The sequence below is a fragment of the Macaca mulatta genome, chromosome 18 (assembly GCF_049350105.2).
Source record: "Macaca mulatta isolate MMU2019108-1 chromosome 18, T2T-MMU8v2.0, whole genome shotgun sequence".
Lineage (NCBI taxonomy): Eukaryota > Metazoa > Chordata > Mammalia > Primates > Cercopithecidae > Macaca > Macaca mulatta.
In genome coordinates, this window is record NC_133423.1 from 83,939,535 (window position 1) to 83,965,981 (window position 26,447).

General features: G+C 50.6%; 1 protein-coding gene across 22 annotated transcripts in view; it reads left to right on the top strand.

Moving 5' to 3' along the window:
- The window catches only part of LDLRAD4 (low density lipoprotein receptor class A domain containing 4), a 446,527-nt gene that overhangs the window by 64,489 nt on the left and 355,591 nt on the right, over positions 1-26,447 (top strand). For 11 of the 22 annotated variants that reach the window (XM_028837723.2, XM_028837730.2, XM_077974602.1 and 8 more), the window contains 1 exon segment: positions 2,503-2,586. The exons of 6 other annotated variants lie outside the window; for them this stretch is intronic. The gene's annotated coding sequence lies outside the window, so the exon portion shown is untranslated. 22 annotated transcript variants of the gene reach the window in all.

Genomic DNA, 26,447 nt, shown 5'->3' on the forward strand with positions numbered 1-26,447 from the left:
TAAAATTAAAGAGTGTAATTGGATTGTTTGTAACTCAAAGGATAAATGCTTGATGGGATGGACACCCCATTCTGCGTGATTTGCTTATTTCATATTAAATACCTATATCCAAACATCTGATGTACCCCGTAAATACATGTACTTACTATGTGCACACAAACAATAAGGATAAAAGAAAACAAATGTTAAAGGCCTCCCATGTGCCACACACTCTGCGCAGTCTTGGGGATGCCAGGATGACGGACGGGGATGTGGTTTCTGCCCACGAGGAGCTCAAAGTTGAGGAGGAGAATGAATTTCCACTTTTGGTCAATGAGGCAGGGCAGAGGCCTGGTCTAATGGACAGTTGTGTATGCATTTAGTATATGCATGTACACTTTATATTATGTACCCCATATGTAATTACTAAGTTTGTTTGTTGATTTATTTATTTATTTTGAGGTAGGGTCTCACTCTGTCGCCCATGCTGGAGTGCAGTGGCTCGATCTTGGCTCACGGCAACCTCAGCCTCCTGGGTTCAAGTGGTTCTCATGCCTCAGCCTCCCGAGTAGCTGGAACTATAGGTGTGCACCACCACGCTCAGCTAATTTTTGTATTTTTTGATAAAGACGGGGTTTCACTGTGTTGGTCAGGCTGGTCTCGAATTCATGGCATCCTGATCCACCCGCCTCAGCCTCCCAAAGAACGGGCATTATAGACATGAGCCACCATACCCAGCCTAATTACTAAGTTATATTTACAGTTTTCTGTTGCTGTGTAACAAATTATCATAAACATGGAGCTGAAAACAGTACTCATTGGTTATCTCACAGTCTCCATGGCTCCAGAGTCAGGCATGGCTTAGCTGGTTCTCTGGTCAGGCTGTGTTCCCATCTGCAGGTTTGAGTGGGGAAGAATCCACCTGCAGGTCATTCAGGTTGCTGGTGCAATTCACTGACTTGTAGCCGCAGGACTGATGTCCTTGTCCCCTTGCTGCTTGGCAGCTGGGGGCTGCTCTCAGGTCCTTGGGGAGCCCCTGTAGTGCTTTGCCAAGTGTCCCCTCACAGGCCCCATCACGAGGTGGCAGCTCGCGTCTCCAAGCCAGCAAGGGAGTCTGTCACTCCGTCGTCGCTAAGGTGGGATCCCACGTAGGTCACCTGGTGTGGGGAGAAGCATCCTTTGCGGTTTTCGGTGGGTAGAAACCAGTCACAGCTTCCACCTACACTCAAGGGGAGGGAGTTGTACAGGCTGGGAGCAATTTGGGGGTTCACCTTGGAATTCTGCCCACCACTGTACCTTTCTGGTTATTTCACAGACTTCTGTTCCCAAGAAATCTGAGCGTTTGTGTCCTAGGAAGACTGGCGAGAACAGCCCCCGTGGAGGAATAAAAACTAAGATCTGGAAAATCAGCAGTGGGTTGTTTTCATCTCTCAGCAGGCAGGAAACAGGAGGAGAAAGGAATGTCTGTAGCTCCCAGCACTGATGGGAAGGAGGTGTTTGGCTGGGGTAGGGCTCCGCAGGAATCTCCCAGGCTCCTCTAGCCAGGTGCAGCTGTGTTTCATCCGGTTGTCTTTACATGGGCTGATCACTCAGGAGTGGCATATGGCAGGAACACGCTTTGGGGTACGAGCCTCCTGGAGAATGAACTGCGGCACACAAGCTAGACAGATGGTGGCTTAGTCCCCCTTGGACAAGCGTGTGTCCTGCACACTGGCGGGCAGGGTGCTGAGAGGCGCTTGTGGTGTCTGAGGCGGAGCCTTGCTGAGTTCCCCGGAAACTGCTTTGTGAGCTCGAGGCGGTCACCCGAGGATACCCGGCGCTCTGCCTGGGATGGTGCGGTGCCCACAGAGCATCCTCGCTCGGTTGGGATGGGGATGCCGGTGACAGGTTGTGTGGACTGGACAAAATCTGGAGCACCAGCTGGGAGGACAGTCTCCTATCAGGATGGAGGGCAGGTCAAGGCAGCCTTGCAGGCGGAGTCGTGAACGTTACCATCCCAGCAGTGTCACTGCTAGAGGGCCTGCTTCTTCCACGAAATCAGACATGTGTTTCAGCGGAGGAATCACCGGGTCCCGCCCGCTTTTAGGTGGACCCATGTTGTCTTGAGACAGTTTGGATTGCTGTGAAAGAAGATGGTCTTTTCACAGCCGTTAGGGTGTATATGAATTTTAAGAAGGCCAGTCCAACAGGGATACTGTCTGTTACTTGGCCTCTCATCGAAGAGGAGGCCCGTGCCTCTGCAGGACCAAGTGTGTGTCCTTTGACAGATGAGGGCTTGGTGCCCTGTGGCTGAGTGGAGGCAGAGGGGCATTTTGTCCCAGTTCAGTAATTCTGTGCTGTAATTCTTCTCTCTGCCTTCCCTTTATTACTTGATGCTTATTGTTGCATTTTTATTGTATTCATTTTGATATTTATGCCTCTTCTCATGACGGCCCTCAAATATTTAACCAGTTTCGGAACTTGGGAGGGGGCCACACGAAAATAAACCATCGGCTCACAGAAGCTCTTCGTCTTTCTTTCTAGTGGTTCAAGCTCTACGTTCGTGACGTCAAACCTCCCGTTGGGCCATTTCCAAGAACTGCCATTAGCTTCTGTATAGTTTAAAAGGTAGGTGGAGCCGCTTGTGACTGTTCTTTGTGGTGACGTCCGGGAAGTCGAGCCTGCCGTGGCAGGAGCTGCCCTGCGATGGTGGAGCTGTCTGGCTGCGTTGGTTTTTACAGGGTGCGCCTCATTTGTGTGTTTCTTCTTTGGGGCTGGATGTCCATTGCTGGGGCTTGGGTGTCTATTCACAGTAGAAGCTTGGGTGACACCTGTGTGTTTTCAGAGCCAGCCCTGGTGGGGGACAGTCAGTGGCAGAGCTGGGGGGTGCCGGGAGCCCCCATCTGGCATGCCAGCGTCAGCCTCTGGCCTCATGATGCCCTGCCCCCTCATCGCTGTGTTTTCTCAGTCCCTCTGGGATTCTAGTGATGCTGATTTTGTCTCATTATCAGTCTTCATTTGATGTCAAAGAACATCAAGTGAAGAAATACGTGAGAATTTTCAGGAAGGTAAGACATTCTATAAAATATAAGATCCAATTTTTTTTCTAAATTTTTAACGTGCCTGGTGGTAGGACTCGTCGCTTACGGGAAATCCCTTCCTAGAATGTAAGCCTTTTGAGGGCAAGCACCTCGCTCTCTCCCGCTTGTCCTCCTTCCTTCCATTTATTTTTTCTTCAGGGCCTAGAACAGTGCCAGCAGTGTCAGGCGCTCGATAAAACTTTTGGCAAATGAAACGACTTGATGAGGAATCCACCCCGAAGCTCTTAGAGCATATCCCAGCCTTTCCTTTCTGGTTGCTGTTGGCAGCTGAGGAGGCACCTGGAGAATCCAGGAGGATTTGCGGTGCTTCCTTGCTGAGGCACACCGACCCTGGAATGTAAATGGACTTTTTACAGTTTGACGCCTTCCCGAATTGCGGGTGCAAAGCAGTATGCATGGCAGAGCAAACCACGCTTGGGTTCCGTGTGGGGGCAGCTCCTCCACTGCTGAGCTCGAGCGTCTCCCCTGTCCCCTGAGTGGATTTCACGCCCATTCGATTGGCTCTCGGGAAGCTGGGGTGGAACGAGCTCGTGGGGAACACCCAGACCGCACGCCTCGCGGATGTTCAGTGACTGACGAAATGCTTGTTATTCACACGATGCCTTTGTTAACCTGACAGAACAGCGCGGTGTTTGAAAATCCCAGCTCTTCGCTGGCTGGGTGGGTGTGGAGCAGCCGTTTTTCTTCCATCGTTTGGCACATTCACCGCCAGCTTGAAGTGGGCGGTGGCAGCACCTCTCTGCCAGGGCTGACAAAGGCGTGGGCGCAGTTTCATTTCTCTTTTATTGTCTCAAATACAGTTCCCATTGAATTGACCCACCAAAAACTAGCACTGTGTTCCAGTAGAATTTTACTAGGTAGCGGAACACACACACTGCTGGACTATGCCCCCGCAGACTGAAACTTGAGTTACAACATTTCCGCAAAAGTAGAAAGAATCCTTGCAAATGACTTCAGTATCTGATTTCCCCCCTTATGTGGGGTTACCTCACTCATCAATTATTTTAAGCAGCTTTCAAACTTGGTAATGGAAAACTTTGTCTTGACTGTACTGGTATGTGTGGATTTTAAATTAAATACAAAACTACGTCGCTTCTCCTGAAAATCAGAGCAGCCAAAGAAGGAATCACTGTTTCTGCAGAACTGCATGGCGCTTCATCATCATGGGTGATTTTCAAGCACAGACTTAGATTGCGAGGCGTCGTCAGAACTTTCACACCTCTAAACTAGGTTCTTACAGCTGACTGTCCTGGAATTTATATTTGCTCTGTTACTTGCAAAATTGTGTCCCTTAAGCAGCTCACAGCTGGGCTGTGAGACATTCCTACGAGCTGATAAAATGGACAGGTGGTATTGCCTTCTTCTGCTCTGTCTGCTTGCCTGGGAGGGCCCAAAGAGGCCTAGAGCTTTGCATTAACTGCAGGATGTGCCTGTCTCCTTGTCCAGTGGATGTATTTGGACTTGGTTTTAAAATGCAGCCGGGTCCACGTGTTTGGGTTGCTATTCAATGCACTTTTGAGTTTTTCCCTCCTCGACGAATCTGAAAACATTTGCCCTTTACCATATTGCATTTGTGTGGGGAACTCAGACGCCACAGACCTTGGGCTGAGTTCTGGCCTGGTGACTTTCATTCACTTTGTTACCCTGGTGAGTCCTAACCCTGTGAGTCTCAGCTTTCCTCATCTTTAAACGGGATGATATTTATCTCATGGAATTACTTTGAAGATGCCTAATTCAGCATTCCATGCACGGTCGTCACTCAACAACACGTTGGCTATTATTTTCCACCCTAATGCTGGCTTTCTGCTGTGATCTGTGTGCTGGGGGATTGGAGGAAAGAGCAGAGGTCCTGCTCTCTCCGTCCTCTTCCAGGACTGTGGAAGTTTACTAAGGAGCTTCACGCGGCATCCTGCTGGAGCGCTCGGGGGAGTGCTGCTGACGTGATTAAGCCCAAAGCCACCCGGGTGCAGGCAAAGAAATGATTAATTCAGGCTCCCCGCGCCGTTCCCTGACCTCCGCATAAGGCATTGCAGCCTGAGACTGAGATCTGGTTGTCAGCACAGACTGGAAAGGTGCAGCTGGAGAAAGCTCCACCTCTCTTTTGGTTTCCTTCCTGGTCCTTAAGGGATCTGAAGGCACCGGTGCAGACCAGGGGCCCTGTGAACGTCTTCCAGTGTGAGACCAGGGGCCCTGTGAAGTGTGAGACCAGGGGCCCTGTGAACGTCTTCCAGTGTGAGACCAGGGGCCCTGTGAACGTCTTCCAGTGTGAGACCAGGGGCCCTGTGAATGTGAGACCAGGGGCCCTGTGAACGTCTTCCAGTGTGAGACCAGGGGCCCTGTGAACGTCTTCCAGTGTGAGACCAGGGGCCCTGTGAACGTCTTCCAGTGTGAGACCAGGGGCCCTGTGAACGTCTTCCAGTGTGAGACCAGGGGCCCTGTGGGGAGTCACAGTGAAACAATGAAAAAGTAACCTTAGACCCAGGCAGTGCATCCTGACCTGAACTTCTATCTTTGCGCTCAGTTTAAACTTTTTAAGGTAAAATCAAAGAGGATCAGTAGTCCTGGGAGAAGCAGTCATTACCTTTGAATGTAGGTCTCTGCCGTCTACAGTGGCAAATAGTCTTGCTTATTTTCACCAGATGTGTGTATAAAGTGATCTTTGGCACCGTGCAGTAAAACAGATTAACTTGTGAAAATGTTATCGAACAAAAAGAATTGGAATCCCGGCACTTTGGGAGGCTGAGGCAGGAGTATCGCTTGAGCTCAGGAATATGAAAGCAGCCTGGGCAACCTGAGATCTCAGCTCTGCTAAAAAGTCAACAAAATTATCTGGGCGTGGTAGCTTGTGCCTGTGGTCCCAGCTACTCAGGAGGCTGAGGCGGGAAGATCACTTGAGCCTGGGAGTTTGAGGCTGCAGTGAGCTATGATCATGCCGCTGCGCTCTAGCCTGGGCAGTACAGTGAGATCCTGTCTCCAACGCCCCCCTCAAAAAAACACAGAAAAACCCACAAAAGACAATCGGAGTTGTCATGTGAATGACCGTCTTGTGCTGGGGGCTCCTAACTTGAGGAGGACTGAAACTCAGCCCTGAAGGTGGTTCCTGCAGAGGGTGCCCTGAGGTTTCCCACCTGCGTGGGCAGTGGGGAAGCTGTGGGTCAGAGCCTCTGCTGGCCTTCCAGGTCGCCATCAGGGAAGTGACACCAAGGTGGCCGGTGCTGGGGTCCTGGGAGGGATTCCAGGTTTGGGGGTCCTGGTTCAGGGGGCTCCCTCAGCTTCTGAAAGAGTTTCTGAGTTCTTCAGCCTTATTTGGGACTCCTCTCTGTGTCTCCCATGTCCCCTCTTACCTCGTACTCTCTCCTCCTGGGCCTCTGTCTACCCAGCATCAGGGGACTGGAGTCTGAAGCTCCATCTCACCATCGTCCCCTGATTCTTCAACTTTAGGTTTGTATCAGTCCCGATTCACGCTGCTGATAAAGATATATCCGAGACTGGGAAGAAAAGGAGGTTTAATTGGACTTAACAGTTTCACGTGGCTGGGGAGGCCTCAGAATCATGACGGGAGGCAAAAGGCACTTCTTATGTGGCGGCAGCAAGAGAGAATGAGGAAGAAGCAAAAGCGGAAACCCCTGATAAAACCATCATATCTCATGAGACTTATTCACTGTCATGAGAACAGTATGGGAAAGACTGGCCCCCCTGATTCAACTACCTTCCTCAGGGTCCCTCCTGTAACACGTGGGAATTCTGGAAGATACAATTCAAGTTGAGATTCGGGTGGGGACACAGCCAAACCATATCATCCTGCCCCGGCCCCTCCGAATCTCACATCCCCATATTTAAAACCAATCATGCCTTCCCAGTAGTCCCCCAAAGTCTTAACTGATTTCAGCATTAACCTGGAAGTCCACAGTCCAAAGTTTCATTTGAGATAAGGCAAGTCCCTTCTGCCTGTGAGCTTGTAAAATCAAAAGCAAGCTGGTCACTTCCTCCTTACAGTAAGGGTACAGGTATTGGGTAGATACAGCTGTTCCAAATGGGAGAAATTGGCCAAAACAAAGGGGCCACAGGGCCTACGCAAGTCCAAAATCCAGCGAGGCAGTCAGATTTTAAAGCTCCAAAATGATCTCCTTTGACTCCAGGTCTCACATCCACGTCACACTGATGCAAGAGGTGGGTTCCCATGGCCTTGGGCAGCTCCACCCCTGTGGCTTTGCAGGGTACATCCTTCCTCCTGGCTGCTTGCACAGGCTGGTGTTGAGTGTCTGCATCTTTTCCAGGCACACGGTGCAGGCTGTCAGTGGAGCTACCATTCTGGGGTCTGGAGGAGGGTGGCCCTCTTCTCCCAGCTCCACGAGGCCGTGCCCCAGTAGGGACTGTGTGGGGGCTCCTACCCCACATTTCCCTTCTGCACTATTCTGGCAGAGGTTCTCCATGAGGGCCCCACCCCTGCAGCAAACTTTTGCCCGGGCATCTAGGCGTTCCCATACATCTTCTGAAATCTCGGCGGAGGTTCCCAAACCTCGATTCTTGACTTCTGCGTACCAGCAGGCTCACGCCTTGGCAGCCTCCACCCTCTGAAGTCACAGGCTGAACTGTGTGTTGGCCCCTTTCAGCCACGTCTGGTGTGGCTGGGACACAGGGCACCACGTCCCTAGGTTGTACACAGCACGGGGACCCTGGGCCCAGCCCACAAAACCACTTTTTCTTTCTGTGCCTCTGGGCCTGTGATGGGAGGGGGCTGCTGTGAAGGTCTCTGACAAGGCCTGGAGACATTTTCCTCATGGTCTTGGAGATTCACATTAGGCTTCTTGCTATTTATGCAGATTTCTGCGGCCGGCTTGAATTTCTCCCCAGAAAATGGGTTTTTCTTTTCTGTTGCATAGTCATCCTGCAAATTTTCCAAACTTACATGCTCTGCTTCTCTTATAAAACTGAATGCCTTTGACAGCACCCACGTCACCTCTTGAGTGCTTTGCTGCTTAGAAATTTCTTCCGCCAGATGCCCTAAATCATCTCTTTCAAGTTCAAAGTTCCACAGATTTCTAGGGCAGGGGCCGAATGTTGCCAGTCTCTTTGCTACAACATAGCAAGAGTCACTTTTGCTCCAGTTCCCAACAAGTTCCTCATCTCCATCTGAGACCACCTCAGCCTGGATTTTATTGTCCATATCGCTGTCAGCATTTTGGGCAAAGCCATTTAACAAGTCTCTAGGAAGTTCCAAACTTTCCCACATTTTCCCGCCTTCTTCTGAGCCCTTCAAACTGTTCCAGTCTCTGCCTGTTACCCACTTCCAAAATCGCTTCCGCATTTTTGAGTACCTTTTCAGCAGTGCTGCACTCTACTGGTACCAGTTTACTGTACTGGTCCGTATTCACCCTGCTGATAAAGACTGGGAAGAGAAGAGGTTTAATTGGACTTACGGTTCCACACGGCTGGGGAGGCCTCAGAATCATGGCGCGGGGCAAAAGGCACTTCTTACATGGCGGCGGCAAGAGAATGAGGAAGAAGCAAAAGCAAAAACCCCTGATAAACCCATCAGATCTCGTGAGACGTAGTCACTATTGTGAGAATGGCACGGGAAAGGCCTCGTAATTCTATTACCTTCCCCGGCTCCCTCCCACGACATGTGGGAATTCTGGGAGATACAATTCAAGTTGAGATTTGGGTGGTGACACAGCCAGACCGTATCAAGGGTTAAGAGTGGCGCTGAGAAAATCAGAAACGCAGCAAGGGCGTCAGGGATGCCGAATGCCCTTGTCTATAGTTTGGGTTAGAGAATGCCAGCCTGCGGGAGGAAAGGCCTGTGGTGGGAACATGCTTTCAGAGGTGGGAGAAAGAAACTTGCCACCTCTGCCACCTCTGCCCATGGCCTGGGACCTGGGCCTCTCTCCACCTGCTTGTTGGATTCTGTCTGTGATTCGAGTTTATTAGTTTCTCATCAAGCCGACCTGCGGAGTCATATGGGAAAAATACCTTGATGCTTTGCTTTAAACTCAAATGCGCTAGCGGCTCCGTCAGTTCATGCCTCGCACGGCATTGTCAAACTGCTAAAAAGCTAGCAAATTTTCCACCTAAAATTTTGTGGGGGAGGCCAGGGTGGGGGTGTGGGGAAAAGATGTAAAAATAAATCCTCAGATTCTGGGTTGCTTGGTGGCGTGTGTATTTTTCCGTGGTGCGGGAGGTTAGAAATAGCATTGCTTTTTATGGGATTCTCAGCAGCAGCTTGAAAATTTGGCTTTGAGGGTTTGGTCTCCCTGTGTGGGTGAGGTGACTCCTGCAGCACGGTGTGGGGGGCAGTGCGCCCCGGCACCTCCCTGTCCCTTTTCTGCCTCCCTGCCCCTGCTCGAGGCCACCTGGATGAACTGTGCTCAAGTGTGAAACACGCTTTGCCAAGGTCAGGTTCCTGAGATGATTCGCCCGTGGCGGCTGGTGCCAGTGGTAACAGACTGCATCGCAGCAGTCCCCATAAGTCACATTGGTGCATCTGTGAGGGCAGTCGCAGGGAGAGGGGCATCCTTTGGGGATGTGGCGTGTCAGACCGGCTGTGCCTCTGAAGCCGATGTGAGACGACCTCCCCTTGACATCCTGACACGGGTGGGGGGCGTGGGCCGCCCTTTCAGAGAGAGTCCTGAGGGATTCTTGGGATTTGTTAGAGTTACATAATTCTTACACAAGGAGGGAGGTTGCAGCGTCCCTCTCAAGTGCGGTGCGGAAGGGAAATGTGAAGGAGACGGAGTTTGTCGGCCCCAGGGGTCCAGGGGCATCTGTGAATTCCTTGAAATGTTGCCAGTTGCTGGGGAGAATGCCAGGGCTTTGATAGGATTCTCAGTAAGGTTTTGACCTCCGGAAAGGGTTAAGAGCACTCGCAGTGGAGCATGAGGCGTGTGGTTCATTTGGCTTGGGGCAGCCACTTCAGCGATGGCCAGATTGGAGGTGTCACGAGTGGGCCGAGGGTGACAGACAGGCTTGCCGAGGACGGTCAGGGGATAGGATTCTGTTGGCAATTGTGTAACTTAACGTGGGGGCCGCTGGACGGATCCGCCGGGCTTTTCCTTTGTAGGTTTCTTCTTGAACTTCATATGAGATTTTAGAGTTGGCATGCTTGCTGCAGGAGGCTTTGTGGTGAGGCTGGGTTAGCTTAGTGAGCTCGGTGCTTGGGAGAGGATCCTGCTGTGCACAAGGGGTCTGGGGTCTGTTTGCTCAGCCTGACACTTTAACAGTTTCCCTGTTTTTCTCCTGGGATCTGGTTTCCCAGGGCTCTCCACATTTCTCCATGTCTTTCTTGAAACTCGGGGGTTGTGGTATGGACGTCAAGGCTGCACCCTTGTTAGAGGATGGTGGGGGAATCTCAGGCCAGTCCTTCAACCTGGCTTTCACAGCACACTGTTAACTTTGTTTCTCAAACTTTTTGTCCCTTCTTAAAAAAAGACTGTGGTAAGATATACATAACGTGGAGAAGCTGGAACCCTTGTGTGTTGCTGGAAAAAATGTAAAATGGTTCAGCTGCTATGGAAACAGTATATTTTAACCATTTTTAAGCGTACGGTTCTGTGGCATTAAGTACATTCACGTTGTGCAACCGTCACCACCATCCGTTTGCAGCACTCTTCTCCATTTTCCCAAACCAAAACTTTGTACCCATTAAACGTTAACTGTGCGTCCCTCTCCCTCCAGCCGCTGACACCACGATTCTGCTTTCCGTCTCTGATTTTGACGGCTCCACATACCTCGTAAGTGGAATCATGCGGTATTTGTCCTTTTGTGTCTAGTGTATTTCACTTATAGCATGAAGTCTTCAGGATTCACACACATTGGAGCCTGTCTCAGAATCTCCTTCCTTTTTTTTTTTTTTTTTGAGACGGAGTCTCGCTCTGTCGCCCAGGCTGCAGTGCAGTGGCCGGATCTCAGCTCACTGCAAGCTCCGCCTCCCGGGTTTTTACGCCATTCTCCTGCCTCAGCCTCCCGAGTAGCTGAGACTACAGGCGCCCACCACCTCGCCCGGCTAGTTTTTTGTATTTTTTAGTAGAGACGGGGTTTCACCGTGTTAGCCAGGATGGTCTCGATCTCCTGACCTTGTGATCCGCCCATCTCGGCCTCCCAAAGTGCTGGGATTACAGGCTTGAGCCACCGCGCCCGGCCATCTGCTTCCTTTTTAAAGCTGACTCATATTATGTTGTCTTTGGAACAGGAACACGATAGCTCGAGATAAAGTTGGAAAAGAAAGTGAGGGCCGAACTATCGAGTTTTGTTTATTTATTTTTAGAGACAGGGTCTTGCTCTGCCACCCAGGCTGGAGTGCAGTGGCGCAATCATAGCTCACTGCAGCCTCAACTTACTGATTCAGGCAACCTTCCTGCTCATCCTCCTGAGGAGGTGGCAGTACAGGTGTGTGTCGCCACGCCCAGGTAACTTCTAAAATGTTTTGTAGAGATGAGGTCTCACTATGCTGCTCGGGATGGCCTCAACCTCCTGGCCCCATGAGGTTTTGAACGCGCTGTATAGATTATCCCGTAGGGTGTGGGAACCACTACACTTTTCAGAGGAGACAGCGTCATTCGATGCGTGTTTAGGAAGCTGAGTCTGGTGGCCGAGGGTGGGAGTCAGTGGAGAAGGAGACGGAAGCCGAGAGGGCCGGCCGGGAAGGGCAGTGAGGAGCCGTCCCTGGCCAGGGGGACAGGGCCTGAGCTGAAGCAGGAGCTGTGGAGAAGAGGCCTTGGGGTGGAGGCATCCGTGTGCCGATTGTGTTGGTAGCTGGACTGTGCAGGGCAGGTGGGGCAGAAGGTGGGTGGCAGAGTGACTTTTGGGCTTCAGTCTTGGGTAAAGAGATGGTGGTCTGAGGGGAGACAGCAGCCTAGGAGGTGGCGCTCACTCCGAGTGGAGGGTCTGGATGGAGCCGGTGTGGCTGGACGCGTCTGGAGGGCGAATGTGGGGAAATGACTGGAGATTGGATAGAAAGCAGTCAGGCTGGGAAAAGTCACAACACGCTTGGAGACTTGGTGTCACCCGCAACGGCGCGATCCCCACCAGGACGTAGAGGAAATAAGAGCGCAGCCCTCTGAAGAGCGGGAGAAGTCTGCAGATATCTTAGTGTATCCTTCTGTGAAATACTGTCCAATAAAATACAGTAATATACACTCCGATATGTTGATCTTGGTGCTGTAATGACCTTTGTCATAGTATAATGAGGATGATCTGTTCTGTTGTCAAGTTTTTGTCTGTTTTTCATGATTTTTCGAAAACCAGTTGTTACACTTTTTAACATTTAGCCGAGGCAGGAGGATCACTGGAGGCCACGAGTTTGAACAGTAAGGTTGAAATGAGTTTGCCTTCTGTATCTCTTTTTTTTTTGAGATGGAGTCTTGCTCTGCCACCCAGGCTGGAGTGCAATGACGCATCTCCGCTCACTGCAAACTCTGCCTCCTGGATTCACACCATTCTCCTGCCTCAGCTTCCCGCATAGCTGGGACTACAGGCACCCACGACCATACCAGGCTAATTTTTTGTATTTTTAGTAGAGACGGGGTTTCACCGTGTTAGCCAGGATGGTCTCGGTCTCCTGACCTTGTGATCTGCCTGCCTTGGCCTCCCAAAGTGCTGGGATTACAGGCGTGAGCCACCGCGCCCGGCCACCTTCTGTATCTCTTGAGTTGTGTCTGATGAAGATAAATTCCTGGTACTTCCCTTTGGAGAGTGGGTGTGGGGTGTGGACATCCTCTGGATAAGTAATTGGCTGGTGACTACGACGGCACCACCCTATGGTGTGGGCTCCTGTACCGTTCTCCACTGTCTGCCCTCAGGTTATGGGGTGGAGCGGGGGGTGCCCAAATTCTTACTCCTACACTCTCAGTGTGATTTCACATTGACCTTAGTGTGGCTGGAGAGAGAGAAACACTTACTATGAGGACTGGATTTAGTCCCAGTTGAAACCTGGTAATCAAATATTTATTTCAGAGAAAATACAAGTAATTAATATAAGCTTCCTACAATTTAGAGTAATTAATGAAAGACTGACTAGAAAATACTGACGTTGGTTCAATACAGAGAAAAACATGAAAAACCTTATCTGACAAGAGGCAAAGAGATTAAGGCAAAATGTGCCGCATAGCTAGTTTTAATTTAATAATTCGGGTGTTTAGGTATTTTTAGAAAATCTCATGTAAACCTAGAAGCCATCAGATAAATGACCAGATGCTAGTATCGTCTTCTCCAAAGTGATTATTCTGTGAAGAAGGTGGAATGGGAACAATTATCAATTTGTATTCCTTTCACATTTCAAACTGAGGATTTGCTTCTGTAATAATCCTAATTGTAATATTTGGGTGGTGTTTTTAATCAATAAAATGTCTGGCAGTTTTATAATCCTCCAGATAAATGTGAGCTGATTGTAATGCAGAATCAAATAGCAAATGTCCCAAACTCAACTTCAGGTGAATATGGGAAAATGATATCCTTTTAGCCACCTTCTGTTAGCTTAGCCAGAATTACACAGATAAAGGTCTCTTCCCCATCTGTTGTAAGGACATGTGTATTGAAATTGAAAGATTATTTTAGCTATCCATATTAGAGTTGTTTATATTAAAATTGTGTCAAATTTATAGTAAAGAAAAATTTAGTTGATAATAGGACCAGATACACAACTTTGGCTATTTCAAGTTAAAATATTGCTGAAAAATACAGTTTGAACAATCTAAAAATAATCTGTAAAGGTATCAGCACAATCTAGTGGCTATGGATGAAAAGCCGTGTGGAAACCACCCTGCAGGGCGAACCACGGGCCACGGGAGCAGCCGTGCAGACCACGGCAGTTGACGGTACCTTCTGCGCTGTGACGACACCCACAAAGCATGAGGACCTCTTGATGCGACTGTTCTACTTAGAAGCACCTAAAACACCACCTAGAAAAGAAAGGAATAGGCACAGAGCTTTGGCAGGAGAACAGACGCTGTGGAAACAGCCCCGTCCAAGCCCCAAGCCTTCAGGCACTTGGACATTCGGGGGCTTTTAGAGACGCCGGTCAGGCCTCATGAGGAGCTGGGCCTCTGCTCCTCTTCACAGCCATTCAGAAGGCTCCACTGCTTGGCAGTTTCCACATTGCTGTCACGGTCCCAGCCCTAGACCTGGGTAGCAGTTGTTTTGATTATGCTCTTGTGTCATAGTCTTCTGAGTTCTAAAAGTAAAACTGTTCGGTTCCAGCATGCGTCATGGTTTAGTTCCTAGGGGTTTAAATCACATTGTACTCACTTTCTCATTTGTCTCGTTGTGGAGGTGTATAAACAGGCAATGAGAGACTACATGAGGCCTGGACTCTCTGTGATGACTCTAACAGTGTTAAAGGGAGTAAAAGCATTTTGTAGATTGCAGGACATTGAACTGTTCAAGGATTCGTAAGTGTGTAAATACAAGTAGAAGTTAGTGCTAGATGGCCAGTTACTTGTCTAATCACTTAACATGAAATCTTCAGGAGCGTCATCCGTCTTTAATTTACAGTTGAACAAAAACACAGACTCTATCTTTTAGGAACTTCAGTGAAGAAAGCGTAAATAAGGCTATGATGAAGTTTGCTAGTTGGCCACTGTCATACTTTGCAAAGTTAAAGAGAGATGAGTCATTGCTAAAATTATGGGGCCGTCTGTCTCCATGCTCGGCCACAGACCCAGCTGTGTCCAGTCCGGAGCCACTGGGACTGCGTGGAGAGATGGGATGCGGGGAGAACAGCCGGGTCGCAGAATGCCAGATGTAAACTCCTCCTTGCTGAAGTCGGGTGCTTGAGCTTCTGGGGGTGAAGACTTACATTCAAGAGCAAGCTTCCTCCTATGTGAAGAATGGTCCCACCGTATCTCAGCCTTCCTCGTGATGGTGGGGGCTACTGGGAGAGGTTCAGCAGCCTCTAGGAGAACCACTGGAACATTCTGGATGTTCTGTTTAGGACAGCAGATTCCTGCCCTTCCCGTACCCTGTCGGGGAGTTTTACTGTGTGGGCAGACGTGCTGGGCTCGGTAGCTGTGTGGGGCTGTGCCCCGTGGGGAGACCTCAGTCCTCCCGTGGGAGCACAGCTGGAGGAGCGGGGAGGGCCTGGGTGGCTGGCGCCTCCTCTTTGCGATGGAGCGTCCATTCCTCCCCCGGTTATCGTCAAACTGGATGATTCTGTTTCTCCGTATTTCTCAGGGGCCTCAGTGCCTCGATCCTTGAAGAGGAAGAGGGGCTGGGGATTCCTTCCTGTCCCTGATTTTCCATAGAAAAGTGTTAATTAACCCTTTACGTGCCGGGAATGTTTGGCTCGCGGTCAGGTTCAGAGTTTGTAGCAACCTCCTGTCCGTTAATCGTTGTTTGTATCTTAAGCATTCTCCAACTATCTCAATATGTCTTAACTTACTCTGGGTAAAACGATCCTGAAACCATTAGAACCCTAAATTATACACTTTTTGCTTGGCTGGAAGAATTGATAGCTATTGAAAGTTTCCATTAATTTGCTTCTTCATTTGCTTGTTTTTCTTTATTTATTCTCCAGACAGGTATTCTTAAAAAAAAAAAAAAAAAAAAAAAAAGATCTCGGTTTGTTTTAGGCTTTTTTTGGGCGCCTGCTGCTTGTTCATGTAAAAAAATTACGGTATCTTAAAAGGGTTTTGTTGTTTACCATCCGATGTGTGAGCTACTCCAGATTTGTGGATTTAGTGAGATATGAAAGTAAAGTAGAAGTCAGGCGCTGGTGCATTCTCAGAAGTTGGATTATACCGGAAGAACAGAAACACCTTTTATCCATTAATTTAAATCACAGTTCATTTATACCAAACTTTGCCTCTAAGATCACAGGCCTGTTAGAAGATCGGAGGGTGCCGTCTGCATAAGGACCACGTTTTCAACCCCAGTGAACGGACCCAGAGGCCCTGCCCTGCGCCGTGGCTTCCCGAGTGGAAGGCGGCTCTGCCCAGGGGCCCAGTCAGCCCTTCTTTTGTGACACACGGGGATTTTAATTTCCGGGGGCTAACTAAACTCTGAAGTATTTTCTCAGTTTATGATCAATAACAAACCTAAATAAAACTAAACCGGGCTGTTGACCAAGTCTGGATGGGGTTTGGGCCTCTGAGTCACAGCCCAGTATCTGCTCAGAAGAGCGTCTGAAGAGTGGCACACACGTCCACGCCGCCTCTCCTTCCCCAGCCGGTCTGTTTGCTGACGTCTTTACACCTCTCCAACTGAGGCTCAATCTGTTGTGCTCCAGAAAACAAAATGACAAATGACATAATCAGCAGCGAAGCCCTCTGCCACCAACAGGGGCGTCAGAAGGCAAAAGCGATTGTTAGTTTGGAAGCTCATTCACTCATTCACTTATTTATTCAATACATAGTTATTGAGTATTTGTTGATGGAAACTATAAAAGGTTGGTCCTGGCCGGGCGCGGTGGCTCAAGCCTGTAATCCCAGCACTTTGGAGGCCGAGACGGGCGGATCACGAGGTCAGGAGATCGAGACCATCCTGGCTAACACGGTGAAACCCCGTCTCTACTTAAAATACAAAAAACTAGCCGGGCGAGGTGGCGGGCGCCTGTAGTCCCAGCTACTCGGGAGGATGAGGCAGGAGAATGGCGTGAACCTGGGAGGCGGAGCTTGCAGTGAGCCGAGATCCGGCCACTGCACTCCTGCCTGGGTGACAGAGCGAGACTCTGTCTCAAAAAAAAAAAAAAAAAAAAAGGTTGGTCCTGGCAGAAGCCTTGGACAAATCACATTGCACAGGTGCAGAGGGTGAGGCGCAGATGGCTGCGATGACTGGGCTGTGGTTGCAGAATGGGTAGCTTGAGCTGCAGGGACCTGGCCGGGTCCCTGGGTGTCTGGAGCGCCTCTCCCCTCCTCACAGGTGCAGCTCTTCCTTCCCCCACAGTAGGCTCTGGGGCTGGCCCGTCCGAATCCCAGCTGAGTTACCCCAAACCCACAACGAGATCTGTTCCTCTCGGGAGCAGCGCGGGTCTCACCGGGGTAAGCGTGATCAGTCTTTAAAAACTCCTGAATCGTAATGAACAAATGTTTCTGAGGAATTAAAATGTGCCATTTCATGACCAGTGTGATTTTCTCTGGCATTCTTGAGCATACAGTTTTTCTTGAAGATTGTGCTTTTTTGTGCTGAAGGTTGACTGGGTATCCCAAGCAGAGGTCCCAGTATGGGGCTTTTTCCATTTACCAGGAAAACATTGCCCTGAAATCTGTTGGGCTGACTGCTTGGTTGCTGTTTGAGCCAATTTGATGAAATTTTGGAAGATGTCCCGGTGAAAGAAAATTTTCCCTTCTGGGCTACCAAACAGAAGTTGGTGTTTTCAGTGTGGTCTGTCCACACGCGTTTGCTGTGTGCCCTTCAGGGGCGCAGCTGGGGTCGGTGACGCACTGTGGGGTTCAGAAGTTCCCTGGCCTCCAGGAGCTTGCCGGCTGTCTGGCCGTCTCTCACACAGCAGAGACTGCGGGTCTGCGGGCCGGATTACTCTCCTCATTCACTGGCTTGGGTGCCTCAGTGGCACGTGGCAAACAGCAGCACTGGGTGCACCTTGCTGTGCTCATAGCCGTCTGTGGGTGGGCCGCTGGCACGATGCCTGGGCGTGCCCTGGGCGTATTTGTGGCCCTGTGATCCGCGCTCTGTTCCTGTCACTTTCTCCCGCTAATTCAGATGGCTGTGTGGCTTGAGATGACGGCAGGTCAGGAGCAGGAGAGTTATAAAGTATTTCTGGCATTTAGAAAGATTCTAGACATTCCCCCGTCTGTAGGCTGTGGGTTAGCCCTTATAATACCCCATGAAATAAAACATCTCCAGTACGTTTTGAGAAAGGAGAGGATGCCGTTGGGGTGGGCTCTCTCAGGCCCGGTTCTGCTCCTGAATATACGATGGAAATGTCGAAAACCTTCACAGATCATGCCTCTAGGTGCAGAAATTGAAGCACAAGGGAGCCCAGGAGGGACTGGACACCACGAGGCGTGGAAGGACCTTTCTTTCTTCACTTAGCAGCACATTGTTTTCTGGTTATTGCAGGAGGATTTGTTTGCAGTTAATGAGGCAGCAGTAGGTGGCCTTGTACTTTGGGAGATCAACACTTCTGATACAGGTTTTCACTGGTGATCATTTACTTACTCCTCAGTAATTCCGGGGCACAAAGGCCACTGGAGAGAGATCTAGGACTTTTCCAACCTAGGGGATGCCTGGAAATGAGACAATGATGGAGGCCACGTGGATTCCAGGAGTTCAGCGCTGGGTCTGGGAAAGAATGCCCTGGAGGCAGGTGAGCTTTGGTTCTGCGGCTCGGGCATCACGTCCCAGGAATGCTGTGAACCTTCACTGCTGACATCTTCCCTTAGGTGGACGCATGCTGAAAACAAACCTGAAATCACTGGTTGAGCTCTTGGCTACGTTACAGTTTTTGACAGTCGTTGAAGCATTGAAATGTGTAATGCGGTTTTATGTCTTTCCTATGGCCTGTGGTCAGTTTTTGGAAAACTGACCCTTTTCTAGACATATTAATGTAGTCCTGGGTGGGGTAAAAGGAGAGGAGACAATATTCCAGGTGGCTGCTGTGACGCTTTTGCCACACAGATGACCTGTAGCCAATCTCCTGTGTGAGTGTGTGTGTTCGTGAGCTTTCTCTAAATCAGCAGTATTTGACTGTGATTGTTTTATGGCTTCGGTTTCCCCTCTACCGTCTCTGAATAGATACCAAAATTATTGAATTAAGGATAGATGCATGGAGCAAACACCTCCTCATGTAGAAGTTATGCAGATCTATGCAAACCCCATACAAATGAGCTGGCCAGGCCAGTGTCTAGTTGGGAAAAATATCGGAAATGTTGTGCGCACCAGCCTGTCACTGCCGTCACGGGAGAGCAACAGGGAGAAGGGTTATATCTCTGGTGCGTTTCTGGATTAAATCATAACTTTAGAATACTTTTCTCTTTCACAAAGTCTGACTGTCTCTCTAAGTAAGACATCTTGAATAAATGTCCCTTTCCCTCTCCACGTTTCCGCATTGCATGTTAATTTTCAGGTGGCCGTTTTATCTCATTAGTCATTGTCACTTCCACTGATCACCCCTTTGAAGCCACATGTAAACTTTTAAACTTTCTAAAAATGCTACCTTCCCCCCTTGCTTTAGGTTCCAGAAAACGCTTTGTTCCTGGCACTGTCCGACCTTAGGGATCACGTAGGAGTCAGGCTCACGGGCTTCTGGGACCAGAGGAGCACTTTAATACCGGGTCAGCGGTCACTCAGTTGTTTCTGAGGTTGAAATAGCAGATTTGTCTTAGTGGTTCGCCTTTTAAACCCGTTTATGCCGGAGGTTGCAATTTTTTGAATTGCAGACATGTGTGAAAAATCAGACCTTCGCAGTGACCTTGAGCAGTAGGATATAAATAACTCCCACATGCTTAGTGTTCCAATAATGGAACAGTACACATAAATGGGTTAATTAACCTCTGATGATTTAAGTTTAACTCTGTAAAGTAAGCTGAGAAGTGTGCATGGGAAGTGCAGTTTCTGCCCACGATGAAAGGGCCGAAGGTGGTCCAGGTGGCTGCTCTTGGCGGCACCTGAGGGCTTGGGGCACGTCAGGCAGACGGCCCAGCCGGCGTGCGGAAGCGCTGACGAAGGTAACGGCCCCTTCTCCACAAGGCTTAATCCTCGACCTGAATGCGTGGCAAGGCGTTTTTGTCATCAAAAGGATGATGTCTGTGGTGGCTTAAAATATAGCTGTTATTATAGAATAGTGAGTTATGTCTTTTCTTTAGAACAGAAAGAGACCAAAGCTATCTCACAGAACTAAAACCCCTCCATGACAAGTGAGGAAGTAGATGTGAGAGGTCACGCGACCTTCTGGGGTCCCCGTCTTCGTAGGCGGTGGAGGAGAGGGCTCTTGGCTGCCGCCTGGCCCGTCGGGGGTGGCCTGCGCTGGGGGACACGGATGGATGAGGAGGACGCCGTGGTGCCCACTGAAAATGAGAGACTTAATGGTCACTAGGAAAGTTCCGGTTGTACACTTTTTATATTATGCTTGGTATTAGGACAGCCTACCTGCTTGTTTGAGTGTCACAGCCCAATGTATAGAATAATTTAAAAAAAAGAAAAGGTTGTCTTTTTAGCTTGGTTTTTACGTGGAATAGCTGAGAGGTTGTATTCGTGACGGACGTGAACGTGAATTCTGTCGTTAGAAAATGCTCAGGAGAAGGGAGTGTGTTGGGGGCTGGCTGGTCTGATTTTAGGCAGATGCACAAACACAGTGAAAGTCATACATTGGATTCACAGGTAAACCCTTCTTGCCCTGAAAGAAGCAAATTGTGGAATCTGTTTCAGGCGGAGGAACTGGACCAACAGCGTTCCTAAGGGGGAAGCTGCTCCAGCAAACATGGCAGCAGTAGGGAGACCCCATGTTGGCATCTGCGCATCGTAGAAACTCAAGCTACTTTCTGTCTTGCTTGAAATTCCTCCTCCCACAGGGCTAACCCTCCACACACCAACATGCATATTCCTGCATGACATGCTCACATCCTGGGAAGCTGAGCTGGACCTTGTGGCTGGGAAGGCCTCAAAGTTGATGATGTTGTAGGGTTTCTTCTGTAGAAGCATCCGCTGACCAGCTGCACGTATGGGGTCACCCTGTGCCTGAGCCCGGGGAATACCAGTGGCTCCTGCATGTGGCGTGAGTGCAGGGCTGCTTCACCAACTCCCTGCAAGTCACTGCATCGTGCATGTCACCTGGACTTACTAATAACATCAAACATATCTTCCCTATCCAGGGGTCTGTACACAAGGTTAAACCTGTAGAAGAAGCAGAATGTTCAACTGGCACCTTGAAATGTTAAGCCGTGTGTACTGACGGAGCTGCGATGGTGTAGTCCGGTGACTCCCAAGGGGGAAAAGTGACTTTGTGTGGTTTTTCAGGGAATCCATATTCTTGAATACCTACAAGAAACAGCATAGCTGCTGTGGCTTAAATCTACATGCTCCTATGAGGCTAAAGGCCTTCTCTAGTACAAACAAACTATCATGTATATTTTCAAATGTATGCTTTTAATGATTGTACGAAAAGAACTGCATTTGGGGTTTAGTGTGTGAGTCGGAGGAGTGTGTGCTGACGAAGGCAGAATTTGTAAAGTTGGAGCTTTGGGGCTCCCAAGTACCCTGAAAGATCACTGACTCGCCTCTCATATTGTGCAAAGAGAAGATCTGAGGCTGCGAGGCGGGGTGCCTTGCCCAGGACCTCACCGGCAGCCCAGGGTGGAGGCAGGAGCAGAACCAGCACTCTTGCCTCTTTCGTCAAGGGCTCCCGTGCCTGGCAGGCATCTCGCGCGCGTCCCTCCAGCGCGGTTTCACGAGTGCTGTGCCCCGAAGCCAGGAGGTGTGACCTGCCACGTTAGAGCAGGAACAGAGTGCCGTCCATGACCTCTGCTTTGCAAGAGGCGCCAAATCAGACCGGGCTGTGGTTCTTCTGTATCAGCTTGTGAGATGTTTTAGGGTCCTCTGTCAGGACAGGCTGAGGTGTATGAATCTGCTCGGGCCGTCCTAACAAAATACCACAGACCAGGTGACTTAAATAACAGAGATGTATTTTCTCTCGGGTCTGGAGGCTCCAAATCCAAGATGAAGGTGCCGTCAGGGTTGGCTTCTGGTCAGGCCTCTCTTCCAGGCTCGGAGACGGCTGCCATGTCCCTGGGTCCTCATGTGGCCTCTTCTCTGGGCACACACGAGGGGTCTGTTCCTTTTCTGATAAGGACACCAGCCCCATCCGATGAGGGACCCGCCCCAGGACTTCGCTTAACCTTACGTTTTTTTAAAAACGAAGAACTCCTAGGCTAAAGCAATCCTCTTGCCTCAGCCTTTCAAAGGGCTGGGATTACAGGTGTGAGCCACAGAACCTGGCCACAAAGAGCCTTTTATTATTTAATTTAAAGCATTTTAAAATAATAAAAATAAGAACATTTAGAAACAAAGAGAAGAGCAGAAGCCGTCCGTGTTGCCAGTATTTTCACACAGCCACATTTTCCTTTCTGTGCATTTCTTTTCAGCCTTTAACAGTTGTTCTAAGACCTGCTTTCCACACAGCCGTGTGAGGAGGGCGTGAGCTTCGAGGGCAGGCCGCCCAGGGTGGGTTTCTGGAGCCACTGTGGACTCGTCGTGTGCCCTGGGCAGTCACTTCACTTGTCTGCACCCAGGTTCTTTGTATGTGTAGCGAGGGGGTTCCTTCCCCGCGAGCGGGTTCTCGTGGGTTTGCGGGAGATGGTGTTGATGAGAGCGCCTGGCCTTTCGTGGTGCACCGTTCACCACTTCCTCTTCTCACCTATGCGCTTGTTTTCAATCTTGCTTCGTGTTCTGAAAGGAAATCACTGCCCTCTGATGAGACAAGGCTCCTGTCCCCGAGGATGTTTGCTGAGTGGGGATTGGGCTCAGCCACTCTGGGAACTAAGGGGCCTCTGCATTTTGGAAGGGACTTTGCCACTCGGGCCCGAGGTGGGGGTCGTAGCACCCTTTGGTGTGTTCTGGTCAGCAGAGTCACGCGGTCCTTTCTCTGTTGCTCTGTGGTGCACCTGCGGGTGCTGGGACCACTTAACCCTCATTACCTACCAGAGCTGCTGGCCAGCACAGGGACCTTGTGTAAGAGCAGCGCCTCTTCCAGTCATCGAAACACCATCTCCTGAATCCAAAGCCATGATGTCGGTGCCCAGATTTAAAGTTTAATGTCGGGCCCAGCGCGGTGGCTCGTGCCTGTAATCCCAGCACTTTGGGGAGCTGAGATGGGAGGACGGCTTGAAACCAGGTGTTCAAGACCAGCTTGGGCAACATAATGAGACTCTGTCTCTACAAAAATGTTTTTAAAGAAATTAGCTGGGCATGGTGGCGTGCACCTGTACTCCCAGCTACTTAGGAGACCGAGACAGGAGGATCACTTCGGCCCAGGAGGCCGAGGCTGCAGTGAACTATGATCCCACCACTGCACTCCAGCTGGGGTGACAGAGTGAGACCCTGTCTCTGAAAATAATGATAAGTCCCGTGTTGAAGTCCCTGCCAGGCCCACCTGTGGTATCTAAGATGCTGGACAGGCCTTGCTTTGATGGCTCAGGTGCTAAGGCATGTGGCCGGAGCCAGGATTTGGGCTGAAGCTGAAGGTGGAGGCTGGGCCCTCTTAGTTGTAGGTGCTAACCAGGAAGATGCACGGGGCATGCAGCAGGCAGAGCCTGGGTAAGACATGGCCATGGCCTGACATGGGGACATCCTGGGGGACAGGCCCACCACAGTGATGGGGAAGCCAGATGGTCACTGAGAGGCAGCCTCTCTTCAGGGCCAGCGCTCTGGTTCCAGGGTGCAGTGGTGCACAAGCGGGGGGTGGGGATCAGTGTTCAGAGACCTTGGAGATTCCTGGCATCTATCAGTAGGAAGCCAGCATTCTGGTCCAGGTAGGAATCCTGGGGCTGGAGGCCTGCCTGGAGCTTAAATGGAAATGCACAGGGATGGAGCTGCTCTGGGCACAATGATGGGTCTGCTCCGGGCACGGCGATGCCGCTGCTCCGGGCACAACTCCTTGGGGGTCACTTGATGCGGACAGGACATGCTGCAGAGCCCCTGGCCTGTGGCAGTCTGGTTGAAGTCCATCCTGCTTCAACTTGGGATTGCTCTGAGACCATCCATGGGCGTTGCCACACTCTGGGAAGGCAGACATCCATATGTCATGCGTAGTCTGACCATGTGGGCTTGTCCAAAATTACTCCATTCTTGAAATTCTGGAGGAGCATCATGGGCTGCCTTCATCACTGCCTCTGACGTTCTAAAAGCGAGTGCTTAACTTAGAGTCATGATTTTACGTAGCATGTAGGCATTTAAGGGACGTTTGTAGTATAACAAAAAAAGGAAGGGGTGTTGATGTCCTTGGAGAAGTGACGATCATTTCTCTAAACTCGTGCCCAGTTAGTGTGAGATCAGAACACCCTTCCCTGCCCAGGGCTCGCCTCCTCTGTGCTGGATGGTGGACGGGGTGACTGCAGCTCAGTGCTGGCCAGACCCTCTTTCTGAAATGGACACATTTTAACAAAAGTAGTGGAGTTTCTCAAGCATATGGTGTGCCTGTTTGATATCTTAAAGCAAAAGCATTTAAAAATCTGTGTTTAGCGTTTTGGTTTTGAACACGTGCCCTTTCCTTGCCTCATCACAAGGTGGGTAGCATCCGTCCTCTGCCTTACACCTCTCCACCTTAGAGGAAGAAAAGCCTGAGCAGCTGGCTGCAGGAGCCAGACACCAATGGAACTGGGACAAGAGCACTCTTGAGCCCTGGGTTTGAGACTAAAGCCCTCTGTGACACAGCCTTTCATTTTTAGTGGGGAGACCAGGCTGGTGTGACACTTAAAAGTGAATTTCAGGACTAGGTGTGGCAACTCACACCTGTAATTCCAGTACTTTGGGAGGTTGAGGCAGGAGGATCACTTGAGCTCAGGAGTTTGAGAGCAGCCTGGACAACATAGTAAGACCCCATCTATAAAAAAATAAAAACTTAGCCAGGTGTAGTGGTACACACCTGTGATCCAAGCTACTCAGGAGGCTGAAGCAGGAGGATCACTTGAGCCTGGGAGGTTGAGGCTGCAGTGAGCTATGATCATGCCACTTAACCCTCCAGCCTGGGCAATAGAGCAAGACCCTCTCTCTTTTTTTTTTTTTTTTTTTTTTTTTTTTGAGACGGAGTCTTGCTCTGTCGCCCAGGCTGGGTTGCAGTGGCCGGATCTCAGCTCACTGCAAGCTCTGCCTCCCGGGTTTATGCCATTTCTCCTGCCTCAGCCTCCCGAGTAGCTGGGACTACAGGCGCCCGCCACCTCGCCCGGCTAGTTTTTTGTATTTTTTAGTAGAGACGGGGTTTCACCGTGTTAGCCAGGATGGTCTCGATCTCCTGACCTCGTGATCCGCCCGTCTCGGCCTCCCAAAGTGCTGGGATTACAGGCTTGAGCCACCGCGCCCGGCCCGACCCTGTCTCTTAAAAAAAAAAAAAAAAAAAAAAGGTAAATTTCCGGAAGCAGATTTGTGACTTCTACGTGGCTGCTGGTGGTGATGTCTGCCTTGGTGGTGGCGGGTGTTCTAGGGTCCTCATGTCTGGAGGATATTTTTCCCCACACTGAAGGCAGCGCACCTGTGTTCCCCTGGTGCCTGCACACATCAGCCGCTCATGGCTCAGTTCCTGGCTTTATGTGAACACAGAGAGACAATGTGCTTGATGTGGGAACAGCTGGTCACAGCCTGTGTGGCTCTGCCCCGTGCTTCACACATCTTGGTGTCTGCAAATTCTGTGCCCCAGCTCCGGCTTCCGGTTCCCGCTTGACTCCGGAGAGCCGTGGTTCCAGGGCCAGCACGTGCCTCCTTACAGTTGGAGCCTGTCCAGGCACAGCGGAGAGCCAGGGCTGCAGAGGGGCCGGCAGCCTCTTCCTACTCTCCCGCCCACCCCACACATGTGCTCTGCCTCAGCCTCAAGGCCACCTCACCAGGCAGAGCAGATGGCGGTGGTGAGGGCTGGAGCCCTGTGCAGGGCCTGGGAACTAGAGGGCAGGCTCCGTTCTGATGGCCTTTTTTCTCAAGGACGTGACGTTCGCGGGGTCAGCCATGACTGCTGCCCCAAGGGAGGCCTGCAATGGGGCACCCGCTGCCAGCACGGAGCCCCATTGTCCTCTGTCTTCCTCCTGGGCCTGTCCTGGTAGAGATGCCCGGAGCCCGCTCCTTCTCCTGGCTTATTTCGGGGTGGGTGTGTGAGAATTGGCTGTGAGATGAGTGACAGCAGGATGAAGGAATTTGGCATCTTTAGTTCATCTTTATATGATCAGTCCCTGCACCCGAGAATTCCTTGGTGGCATTCTCACTAAGATGAGTCAGAGTGGGCAGAGGGAACGCACTGGGTTGTGTTTCAGTGAGGGGTCTGGGCTGCTGAGGATTTCTCTCTGGAGGCCTCCATCTGGTCTTGCATTTCTGAGGCTGAACAGACACCTCTCCTGATAAGAGATGGGAGTGGGAAGGAAGGAAGGGTGGTGAACAGGGAGCCGGCAGCAAGTCCTGGTGCTGATCCCATGGCACCTGGCTGCGTGGCTGCGTGGCTGCGTGGCTGTGTGGCTGCATGGCTGCGACCTTCCAGCGCCCGAGTCTCCGCCGTGAGCGCCCTGGGGAGCGTGTGTGTCTCCTCATTGTGCCCTCAGCGGCCGCTGGAGTGGGGCTTGTGTGTGCCCTGCGGCTGAGGGAGAAGGAGGCCGAGCTGGCTGGGGTGTCCTGGGTGGAGGGGCTACGGGTGTTGGGAGTGGGAAGCATTTCCAGCCAGTGAGTTGAGGGATGCCGCCTACTTGGTCCTGCCTTGGAGAGCCTCAGTGTACCTTTAGTGTGCTGGAGACACTGGTGGTCCTGCGGTGC